This window comes from Harpia harpyja, chromosome 3, assembly GCF_026419915.1.
Source record: "Harpia harpyja isolate bHarHar1 chromosome 3, bHarHar1 primary haplotype, whole genome shotgun sequence".
Lineage (NCBI taxonomy): Eukaryota > Metazoa > Chordata > Aves > Accipitriformes > Accipitridae > Harpia > Harpia harpyja.
The window spans coordinates 27,303,125-27,315,205 of NC_068942.1; the positions used below are offsets into that span (position 1 = coordinate 27,303,125).

The following is a 12,081-nucleotide window of genomic DNA, read 5'->3' on the forward strand; positions in this document are numbered from 1 at the left end:
GAAACTCCAGATTCTTGGCAGAAAAAGAAAGAGGTCCGGCTCAAAGACTTGAACCGAGTTGATTTAAGGTCTTTCATGGGCAAATGTAAGATTTTAATATGTACAATAGAACAAATTTGTGGAAATGCGGAGGTGGGAAATGAAAAATGTTGGTTAGGGCTTGAAAACGTGTATACCTGTGTTTGGTTTCTTTGAGTATTTTTGCAGGCTGGAATGTTGTCTGAACATATGCCAAATGCATTGTTTACAGCAAGTAAGGTAATTACCTATAAAGGAATATAGAATTTCCTGCTTCAGATTGTGGTCTGTCATTTAATTTTAAAAGCAAGACTTAGTTTGAGTATTTTAACAAAATTTAACAATTTCTATTTCACATTTTAATCTGGAATGAGAGGAAGGGTAGTTTATGCTTTCATCATCTCCCAGTTTCAGCAGTCTGAAAAATATATGTGGATTTTAAGTGCATAAAAGTTCACAATGATTTCTTGATTGCTGTGGGGGGTGTTGCTTTGGGTTTTTGGTTTGGGGGTTTTTTGTTTGTTTGTTTAGTAGATCATGTGGTTCTTTTGATCTATTTGATGTTGCTGGAATTGTCTAAGGCAGCGTTAGGCTGGTTTTACTCCCCTCTCTTGCCCTCTCTCTGTATTTGCGTCTAGTGAAGAGGGGGAAGTAAGGATTTTGCTTCGGTCCATTTGAGTCAAGATTCCTATACTGTGCAAAGATTTTTGGTGAGGCGCTCACAGGCTTTTTAATATTGCTGGTTTAGTACCATCCAGTAGTTCTGCGGGGATGTGAGAGAAAGTCACGGACTGTGTGCTCTGAGGCTTGTACAGAGGGAGATGTTAGCAGGGCAGGAGCAGCAGGCTGGACCTCTGTGTCCTTGAAGCCTTCCCCTCCAACTCCCCTGCTGAACTTTAAAGAAACTTCACAGGTCTGTCCAGTTTAATTTCTCTTCAGGTTAACCTGAAAGATGGACAAAGGCATATGGCTGTCACCAGTAGGGCTAGTTCACATGGCTTAGCAATCTAGGGTGTTTTTTAATGTTTGCTCTTCTGAAGGGAATTTCAACTGGGACATCAAAAAGTATAGGCAGGGGGAGAGAGCTTCACTTTTTTAAGCAGGAACATTGGCTTGTTACCTGGCTCCAGGGACTTGCCTTTACATGGAGTTGTTCTGAACAGCTCTCCGTGATGCTTCTGTGAATAGAACAGGAGCTCCCAAAAATAATTTGAATCATCCATTACCTTTGAAGTGCGCACTCTGCTTTAATAGTAACAGACAGTTTTTAGGCATAGACAAGTTCTTGACAATTTGTTGAAAACCAAACCTTTTTGTGGAAATATTCTCTACTTCGAATGAATATTTGAGAAATGTGCTTGGATCCAGACTGTGGTTTGTGTGTGAACAGTGAGGGCAAACCTGCAGCACAGGCACTGGGACACAAGTGGGATATGGGAGACTGAAACGCACATCTCTTCCACCCGATTCAAAAATGAAAGCAAGTGTTGAAATCTTGACAACTCTCACAAAACCAAAAAAGCACCTCAACCTGGGTATGTACCCCGCAACTTCCCATGCTCTCATATTCTGACCAACTTTACTCCACTGTTTGTTCATGGAAAATACGGTTGTTTTATACTCTGAAGACCTTGACGTGCAGCCTGCTTGAGAGTATGTTTTCCAAATCAAGTCATCTTAATTTCTCATTTCTTAAATACAGAAGCATCCAGTTACATTTGGGATACAGTTTTTTTTCTCGGGAAGGGAGGTGGAGGAAAAAGAGAGTCAGTCAATGCAGAAGAGAAGAAAGTAGAGAAGCATTTTTCAAAGAGCCAAAAGGTCCGACTTAATCCTTGCCGATGCTGACAGTCCTGTGGAGTTCAACATTCAGCAGCTGGGACTATACCCTTCTGAGGTTGTGCCTTGCCTTTCACCAGCAGCTCCTGCTCTGTGTCCCTCTTGCTCCCCTGTCTGCTCCGTGGAGCTTGCCCAATCCCACTAAGCGGGACTGAGGACCAACTCTCAGCTGATCCGTCTCCTACATCTTGTGTTTCGTAGCTAAGGAACTGAGAGGAATTGGGCTGAGAAGAGGTAGCTGCCCAGGCAAGTTCAAGAGGGGCTAAAGCTGGAATGGTTGCCAGCAGAAAGAGACCTAGAAACAGGGCTGCAGAAAGGCTTAGCAGAAGCAACCTGAGGATGGCTTGAGTAGAGAGAAGTCTTGGGAAACAAAGAGAAGAGCAAACCTGGGGAAGGACAGAGCTTGCTACTCAATATAGAGCATCAGCAGCTGATTTCGCAGGAGAGGAGATGGCATGAAATCCTGCACAAGAGGGTGTAAAATGCAAAAGGTAGGCAATGTCTGTGTGTATATAATCAAAAGGCAGCACAATGTGAGACTGCTCTGCCTTTGCGGGCTCGTGAGAGAAACTGGAAGTACTGTACCAGGAAAGGACAGTGAATCTTTTTTGAAGATGGGACCTGATAGACCCTTAGCTTGAAACAGGCTTGTGTCCAGCTGATGCAGGGAGAACTTGTAATTGTTTGGAAAAGACCATCTATACCTATTGTAAGTCCTATTGCATGGGTTTCTCCCTTGGTGAAGGAAGGACTGGTCCTCCCACATCAGTCCACTGACAACCAGCTATTGCTCAGCCTCGAAAGGGCAAGGTCATCTGCTAAGAGCCTGGTCTGTGGTGTCACGTTCCTCTGGAAGGAGAAGCCTTTTGCCCTGGTCACCTGTAGCCAAAGCCCCTGCACCATCAAAGGAAGATGCCAGGGACCGCAGCCTGATTCTGAGAGGGAGAGTTAATTCATCACAAAATTATCTTCTTGGCCATCCTGAACAAAAAGCAATATATAAAGCAGCCAAGGATTCAAATATATGTTACCCAAACCACCTGCATCAAATCAAGCTATTCTAAGAACAACATTCTATCAACAAGTGATTTGGGAAGGCCTCCTTTGAACATTGTCCTCCTCCGGAGCAGCGTTTTGGAGGTAGCTCTGCAGTGTCTATAAGGTTCATCAAGTGCTGAGGTACAAAATGGGAGCTGTCTGTACTCCTGCAGGTCCCTGTGGTGGCTGGTGCGAGGGGACCAGAGGCAGGGCTGTGAGAACAGAGTGGAAAATGAGTTTGATAACGTGGATTTATGTTTGGGGATTTTTTTGTGGCTGGAGGCCGTGGAGCTGGTGGGCAGCAGGAGGGGCTGCTGCCCCTGCTGTCTCTGAAACACTAGAAAATAATGAAAAAAACCAGTCTTCAGTGCTGCTGCTGGTTTGGCACGACACAAATCTGCTATTTTCCCCCAGCACTCTGTTCTCCGTCCAGCCGAAAACCAATCTAAAATCCCTACCGGCAGAATTAAAAGAAATAAAATGATTCCCTCAGTCCTCTGTGGGGCCCGTTTGGCTGGACTGGCGCCGGTACAAGGGGGTCAGTCCTGCCGGGCTCCCCCCGCCATCGCCCGGCCACGCAGCCTCGCTCTGCCGAGGGACGCGTCCTCCTGCTCCGGTGCGTGAGACGACTGCCTTACGCTGCCCCGAGGAAAAACGGAATAATTTGAGGTAATGATCGAGTAATAAAGGTCGGGTCTTAATGAGTGAGGACGTAGCTGAGCTTAATAACTCCTGTTTTCCGACTGCTGTTTTCTGTTTCGGGACAGGAAAAGTGATTTTTCTGCTGTAATTCAGTGTGACTGCTGTACTCTGCTTTGTCTCCCTGCTCGTTTAGGATTTAGGCAATAGATAGTTAAGGCACTCTGAAATATTTTTGCAGCTAGCTAGTCCATGAATTATAGCAGATTTGGCCTATTTTTGGAGGGGTTTGAGACAGAGATGTTTACAACAGCTTGCAGAAAGGACAGGACTTGCTTTTGTAAAATTCTTTATGTGCCAGCATCTGGTACCTAAGTCTTGCTGCTGATCAGTCTGTAGGTTTTGGAACCCTCCCCCCCCCCCCCCCCCCCCCCCCGTGTTTGTGGAGGTGGGGAGAGGTAAGACCTTCAAACCTAGCAGAAGCACAAAACTCTTGTTTGCTTTTTCAGATAGAGGTCCAGCTCCAAGCTGCACAGTTGACAGAGGCTAGCTATGACTGCACCTTACATCTTGCTAACGCTTTTCAATTTATTTTTGTCACCTCACGAATACTACCTTCTCTGTCCCGCTATATTCTGGAGGAAATCTTTGAGGAAAGACAGCAACGGACAAGATGATAACATTATACCATCCGAGATGGCTTTTTAAGGCTGGTATGAGACTCCATATTGTTCCTTTGGTGCAGGAAAGGGAAATCTTTTATTTGAAGAAAGGTTGCGGACCACTCTAAACCCTGGAGCTTTGGGGAATAGTTTGTTTCCTGTTTTCATTTTGCTGAAATTTAAGATAAATTATTCTATCGAAATTTCTGTATAGAATTGGGCAATAAAGTCAGTATGCTGGGCAGCTGTGGAAGGCTTCACTTTCTATGGTTCTTACAAGAAAAGATCCGGAGCAGGCAAGGCTCGTTCATTTGCATTACAAGAAAACCCAGCGTACTGGCTTGTCTGTCACTGGGGTATTTCATCTGTCCGCCCAGGCTTTCTCTCTGCATCTGACTGAGTTGAGCAACGTGGCTCCATTGATATCTGTCAGCAATGCAGGGACAGATATTACACTATTCAAGGTCTAATCATCTTTGACATGAATGGGGAAGGAAAAAAAAAAATGCATTTCTGAGTGTGTGCCTGATGTCTGTTGACACAGAACTTCTGTTGCAACCAGTGGGAAAGCATGCTTGACTCAGGCTCAGCACCCCAGTCTTACTGTATCTTACAGCACAAGTACTGGTTTTGGGTTGGTTTTTTTTAATTGTAACTTGTGATTGTGCAAAGGTGTTAGTTTGACTTTTTTTATTTGCTCTTTCAGGAGCTCTAGACTGTTGCTCAGGATAAACAATCAAACTGTTCTGGTGAGTGCTGCACTTTACACCTTCGCACCTGAGTATGGTCATACTGAGGAAGCGACCAGCTCTGCTGAAAAAATCTATGAGCTTGAGACATTTGTAAATAACAGGGTTGTTAGAAAGTCAGAAGACTAACCTTGCGCTATGTTAGGGTAACTGTAGGACCAATAAAATGAACGTTTGCAACTCAAGAAAAGCTTGAATTTCAAAATGCCTACTGTACCAACCCAGGCATGACTTAGCAGTAATTGCTGTAGGATATCTAAATTAAGCAATGAGGTTTCTGCTGTGGCAACTGTTAGGAAAGACTTTGCAATGCACATCAATTCCTCCAGGACCCAAATGCACTTTTCCTTTCAAGGGGGAGTTGTGGGCATTCAGATCCTTGCAGACAAGTTACTGAGGCCCTAAATGAGCAAAACGCTTTTAAGCGTATCCTTAAGCACTTTGTTGTTGGTGAAGGGGAGACATAAGCTCTTCATTATCTGTGCTGAACAGGGAGCTGGGAGGCTCCTTGAGTATCTTTTAAAACACTTATATGCTAGCTGTGCCCTGAAATGCAGAGCCCGAGAAGCTGCTGCCTTACCCTCTAGCTGCGCTTGTCTTCTGTGAATATGCTCACTAACCTTCAAGTAAATGGTGCCTTGCATCTGACTCTTTGTGGGAATTTTGCCTATCCCTAGTGCTTATCAGTTTAGAAGAGTACGCATAATGCTCTATTCAGCTTTAACTGGAGCACTTTAGATATGGTCCATCTTATCCAAATACTGCTGAGCATGGGATTATTAAATAATCTGAAAGACAAATGGAGGATGAAGCCAGGAGGGGAACTGACTTTGTCTTTTAGATGCTCGCATCTGTACCATAACCAGGCGTTGGTAGATACTTCAGCCCTATCAGCACAGCCAGCACTTTGGAGTCCCCCGCAGGAGGCAGAAAAAGAAAGAAAAGAACCCACCCCGTCCCCTCCCCAAAGCAGCAGGCAATCGCAGCTGTTCTCAAGGAGAAGGTTTGTGTCAGCAGATCTTACACAGCTACGCTCAGAAAGTTTGTGTCAGCAGCCATAAAAGCTGGCCCGTCAGCATTTCTGTTTTATTCCATACACAAAATGCATATTACTGAACAATTATGCCAAAGGCAGGGAATATTTCTTGATAACACAACTTGGAAGTAGCGTCTTCCTGTGGGAGCAATTCGTGTCACGTGCTGCAGAAAGCTGTGTGGGTTTAGATGCAAATCCTTGTTGCTGGTACTTACTGTAAAATTGCGTTGAGAGCCAAGTCATGTGGTGTTACATCTTGGCCAAGGTAGTCTTGGCCTGATCCAAAGTCCATGGAAATTAGTGCATTCCTGGTAATTCTGATGAGCTTCCAAGCATGCCCCCAAAAAGCATGTTCATTATGAAGGAAGCTGGGTGATGTTTACATTTTTGGCCTCCAAATTCTTCAGAGAATACAGAAAAAGCACAGTGAGTTCAGTGTGCTGTTGGGATCTAGCTGTCATAAAAGGCAGGACAGAGAGCTGGGATGACTTCTGAATACAAACCGATTGACTGCTTTAATATATCTTTATTGCTCTATCTCAACCACCATTTAACTGTATTTTGGCTGTCTCCATTAAGAAAGATGTTTTTATTCCTCCTTTGTCAGAGGTCACAGTTCAGAACAAATTTTCTTTTACATAACTTCGGTGGAGAAACAGAATTGGGGTTTAATTTCACTTTCTATTGAATGAGCCCTGCTTTTCTCTCCTGTGAATAGGCAACAACTTGCTGCACAGTCCCCATCTCTGCTTACTGGCAAGCACAAGTTCTTTCAGAAACAAACAAAAAAACCCAAGCAAAAAGTCATGCTTGGAGAAGTTAAGGAAGCAGGAGAAAAGGAGCATAAAATCCCCAGACACTCATTGTGGATTTGATCTCTGTCCTTGTACAGGAGCTTGACTAATTAATTGCATGAAGCTCCAGGTCTGATTTCCAAAACTAATACAGATGTGTTTGGATATGGGGACTCTGGTGATCCAAATCAGTGTGGAAATTGCTGTGAGGCTGAGATCCACCTTGCCCACTTGTCGGTTGTTACCAATCTGCTGCTGGTGGTTACCACTGCCAGCCACTCAGCTGGCACAGCAGATTTTACAAGGCATGCTCTTTTGCTTTCTCTCTTTTGCTTTCTCTCTTTTGCTTTCTCTCTTTTGCTTTCTCTCTTTTGCTTTCTCTCTTTTGCTTTCTCTCTTTTGCTTTCTCTCTTTTGCTTTCTCTCTTTTGCTTTCTCTCTTTTGCTTTCTCTCTTTTGCTTTCTCTCTTTTGCTTTCTCTCTTTTGCTTTCTCTCTTTTGCTTTCTCTCTTTTGCTTTCTCTCTTTTGCTTTCTCTCTTTTGCTTTCTCTCTTTTGCTTTCTCTCTTTTGCTTTCTCTCTTTTGCTTTCTCTCTTTTGCTTTCTCTCTTTTGCTTTCTCTCTTTTGCTTTCTCTCTTTTGCTTTCTCTCTTTTGCTTTCTCTCTTTTGCTTTCTCTCTTTTGCTTTCTCTCTTTTGCTTTCTCTCTTTTGCTTTCTCTCTTTTGCTTTCTCTCTTTTGCTTTCTCTCTTTTGCTTTCTCTCTTTTGCTTTCTCTCTTTTGCTTTCTCTCTTTTGCACCTGAAACCAGGAGACTCTCAGAAAGCAGAGAAAAAATCAATCATGGACACAGTATTTTCTGTTTTTTCCATGGGCCTTCTAGTAATATGGTATTCAGTCAAAACAAAGACATGAATTTTATCCATGTCAGAAACAGTCTGGCATACTTTAAAGCCTGGTGGCTATTCTCTAGCTTAATGTATTTTTACCTTTTTTTTTTTATATATATAGGTTTATTTCTTTCCAACAAACATGAACTATTTTTTTTTTCCCTTCATGAGTCTGAGAGTGTTTCTGTTCATTTCAATGGGAAGTGTGCGGGACCTCTCACCCTGTCTTTTACAGGGCAGCGCTGATCTCTTCATGTGGGTTTTGGAGGGAGGTATGTGGATGTTACAGCTTTGTCTAACCAGAGAAGCCAAGCCTTTGTGCTTGCAGTTCATTCCAGAACATCTTTTGCAGCATTACTTATCCATAAATGCCAACCTGTTGGGGCGGTACAGGGGGGCATTATACTCTTGTGGCCGTTGTTTTGGGGAAGGGCATGACATTGCTTTTTCCGAGGTTAATAACAGAACAACAGATTTTGCTGTGTTGTTTTTATGAGAGAAAGACCCAATTATTAATTTTTAGCCATATATGCAGGCACAGTCCTGTTCACCTCACAAAATGAAAACGAATGCCCTGAGGACTAACTGCAGATGTTTCTGTATAAGCTGAAGCATAATTCTTTAGGATATCGTGCCATCTTGAATACCTCCCCACCACCTAGGGACTGAGTTGATAGTCATGTCCAGTGTTCATCTGTTTCCTCAAAACCTCCTCTACAGTAGTGCCTCAGTACTTCTGATGTGCAGGATCTCGTGTAGGTTCCGAGTCCTGCGCTGCCTGAGTACGTTGATAGGTACCACAGTATTTTCATTACCTTCCTCATCTGTCTTCATACCTTCCTGCAAGTTATCTAGAAGCTAAGACGTCTTCTCCATTGGTTAATGGTATCCATGAAGTGGGTGAAACTGGAGGAGAGAAGCTCCTGAGAGTTTGTCATCCTGTAATCTTTCAACAATTCAAATAATTTTAGTGACTCACAGGAAGATAACAAGAGCCAACTGCTTCTCTTTGACTTTGAGAATCAGATGGCAAAACCAAGCAAATTAGGCCTGAAAGGGCTGAAGAACCCCTCTAGTTGCCTAGGAGGGAGGAAAGGAAGAGGATCGGTTGATTCACTTGAAAAGCAGTCACAGTTTCCTCTCTGTCCAGCCAACATTAGTGTCTTCAAAAACACTTTTTCCTGATACAGAGCTTAAACTGATTTTTTTTTTTTCAGCTTTAGCCTTTTACACTATTACAACTAATCCCAGTGGAAATATTTCTCTCCCTTTCATTATTTTTTTCTGTGAATATTTATATAGTTATCTAGCTGTTTCCTTTAATTCTTCTCCCTTTAGGCCAAATAAATCTAGTTCTTGTCATCTTACTTTCAAAGTTGTATTTTTAAATAATAAAGCAGTGTTAAATATAGTTGAAAGCAGACAACATAATGCATCTGAGATTTCACAATAATTTAGGCTTTTGGAGACAATAGTGTCCATTTTACTAAGACCAGTAATCCAATATTATGAATTAGTCCCTTGTCAGAAGTTTTTGAACATTTGAAATAATAACTGGCTTTAAAAAATAATTTACAACTGACATGTAAAAGCCTGTTGTCAGACTTTATGTAAATTCTCCATCCTGTTTTAATACTAATTACAATGAGAACTTGAATGTTTAATTTTTAAACACTGAATTAATTTTTCCTTTTGCTTGTTAAAACACTATGAAATAGCTCGGAAACTCTTGTGACATCTGACATGGGACTTCATGGTTCCTGATGGAAAGTGTTGCATGTTTCCTCACATCCTGCTCTGGCAATGTTAATGCTATTCATTCTTTAGCAAGTGGGACTGGGAAGAAGTCCAGGTTTATCTGTCTTTTCCTGGGGGAACTGGGAGATCCAGGAGATTATGGGATTCAGAGACTCTTAACTTCTAAAGCATTTGTTGGAATTGCTAGTAACTGAAAAGTTTAATGTACTAAATACATTTGCAAAGCCTCTTACTTACAATTTGTATACCAAATGGTATCCTGCAGAGTAAGCTTTTTAGTGGGCACTCTCTCCTGGAAAAGTCATGTAGAAGTTAACAAAGATGTAATGACCAGAATTTGACAGAAATTAGCTCTTAGCTCAATAACACATCACTGCCGGTTTGATTTGTTCACTATAATTTTTACGGACAATATTGCTAAGTCATTATCTGGTAGTATATATAGATCTTCTGTTTAGATTCGTAGATACTCTGTTGAAATGAAAAGTGGCAATGATGAGGATTGGAGGTTTATCACTGCTTCCTCCCTAAGATCTTGACTACCCCTGGTTAGAACTTCTGAGTGTACCTCAAAGCAGAGTTACTGAGATGACTGCACCAAGACTAAAAATACTCTGAAGATGGATCTTTTTAATGGTTTGACCAATAATTTGAGCTTTGCAAACTCATGCCTTTGGCTCCAAACGCTGGATATTTTAAAGCAGGTTCATAATGAGTGATGGAAATTTACCTTTTCCAGGTGACACCCTAGACACATTGCCAATATACCTAGTTTAAATTTACTAAGCAAGTAAGCAATAAAATAAAGTCTACAGAGGTATATGAAACTAGGGTTGCTTGGATTTACTGCCACTAGATACACGATGAGTATGATTAAGAGGCACTTTATGCTGACTTTCTAATAACTCTCTGCTAAAATATGTATTTCAGGCAGTTCTGTCAGCTTTATTGTTACTTTTTAATTTTGGTCTAAAGATTTTTATCAGATGCGATTGTTCCCTTTGGGGATTATAGGATGCATAAATTTCTCAAGATGAGAGAGTTTCTGTGATTCATTTTTCTTGAGCTCTGCTGGTTAAGATGAAATTCCTTACCGGTGTCTGTAGTGTTGTTTTTTTACTCTGAATTCTTTTCTTAAGTCTTCAGTTTGATTTAATATTACTTATAGCATAGAAAGAAGTTTCCTTTTTGTATGAGTGCAGGAGGTCTGTATACTGGTTTGAATAAAGGAAGCCTTATTCTTTTCAATGTTGGAAAGAAATTGGGTTTGAATTCCCATAATTTCATTTGTATTGCAACTGAGTTCAGCCTGTGATCATGCCAAAAGATGCTAAAAACTGAAGCCCTCCATGAAAACCTGCTGCCCTAAAACTAAATGTATATTGGTTTATCTTTGTTTTCAAGGTGAAAGTGATTTAAACCTTATGTCTTAAATATTAAAACTATGTGCATCTTGCCCATGACATAAATGTGACTTGCTTGTCCAGCATAGGCAACTGCTGCCCGAGGCCTGTCTGGCTTCTTGCTTCTGGTCCAAAAGGGTACTGGTATCTCATGACTCCAGTGTCACACTGGCCAGCCCTGTGCAGATGTAACTACACTGAAGACTGCCTCTAATGTCTAGAAAGACTTTATATAAGAAAAGAATAGAAGACTAAATTTTGCCATCTCTTGGAAACAGGTGGATGAAAGCTGGTACAGGTTTTAGTTTAATTTCTTGTAAAATGCTTTGACTTTCCAGTAACAGCCCACAGAAGCAACAAGAATCTATAGGCTCAGTTGAGATCCCCAAGCACAGATGTGCGGTTATTTACTAGATATCCTGCCTGGCCTCCAGCTGCTGCTCCAGAAGTCTGAGTTTCTGTTAAATCCTGTGTCCTACCTACCAACCTCGTGTGGGTGTTCTGGTGCAATGGTGTCTGTTGTGGGTCAAGCTGAATCAATCTCCAGAGTCCTTTGACTATGTCTGCCTTGGCTTTACAGGTAGGTCACACACCCAGCCGTCAGGTAGACACGATTAGGTGTGCAGTGCTAGCCAAGATGTTCTCCTCCTGGTTCCCAGCTACTGCTCCAAAAGGACACCGGTCTCACAAAAGTCTCGTGTCGTGTCTGCCAGCCCTGCCTGGACATCTCAGGTACTCCAGAGTGTCTCAGTGGTATTAGACACTGTTTCATCTAGAAGTTGGTGTTAAAGCAGAAAGCCCTGCTCTAGCTGTTACCAAACAGCCACTGCTACCCTATTGTCCTTTTGGAGAAGAGATTCACAGGGACAAACTGGTAGCAGCCCATTCCACCTTCCGGAATGAAGCACCTTCAGGAAACTGTATCTAGTAAGGGACGGGATTAATTTCACCCAACTGTAGTGACCAAACTCATAGCTAGTCTACAGAGGGAGTCTAGATAACTAGCTTAGTGATATAAAAACCTTGAAAGGGTTTTGTGCTGAGGAGGTGCCTGAGATGAGTGAGATGATGGTGCCTGCTTCTTCCTTGTGACTGAAGAGGAAACCTAGGTGACTAATTTGAACTGCAGCCTCAGAGCGTACGTCTACATGGTATGCTAAAGAAACCATGATTTGACTGCAAGTGTGCACCGAGGCACAGCCAGGCATGTTGTCCAGATAGCCCAGGAACTCAAGCGTGCAGGGTGCTTTGTCAGATGG

At 42.3% G+C, this 12,081-nt stretch overlaps 1 long non-coding RNA gene across 4 annotated transcripts in view; it reads left to right on the forward strand.

Annotated features, from left to right (window-relative positions):
• Positions 1–12,081, forward strand: part of LOC128139419 (uncharacterized) — a 73,836-nt gene that overhangs the window by 45,007 nt on the left and 16,748 nt on the right. Inside the window, exon 4 of one of the 4 annotated variants that reach the window (XR_008234377.1) lies at positions 4,903–5,948. The exons of 2 other annotated variants lie outside the window; for them this stretch is intronic. This is a non-coding gene — a long non-coding RNA (uncharacterized LOC128139419). Of the gene's footprint in view, positions 1–4,902; positions 7,170–12,081 lie in introns of those variants that run through there. One more of the 4 variants, XR_008234376.1, reaches the window with a different exon arrangement.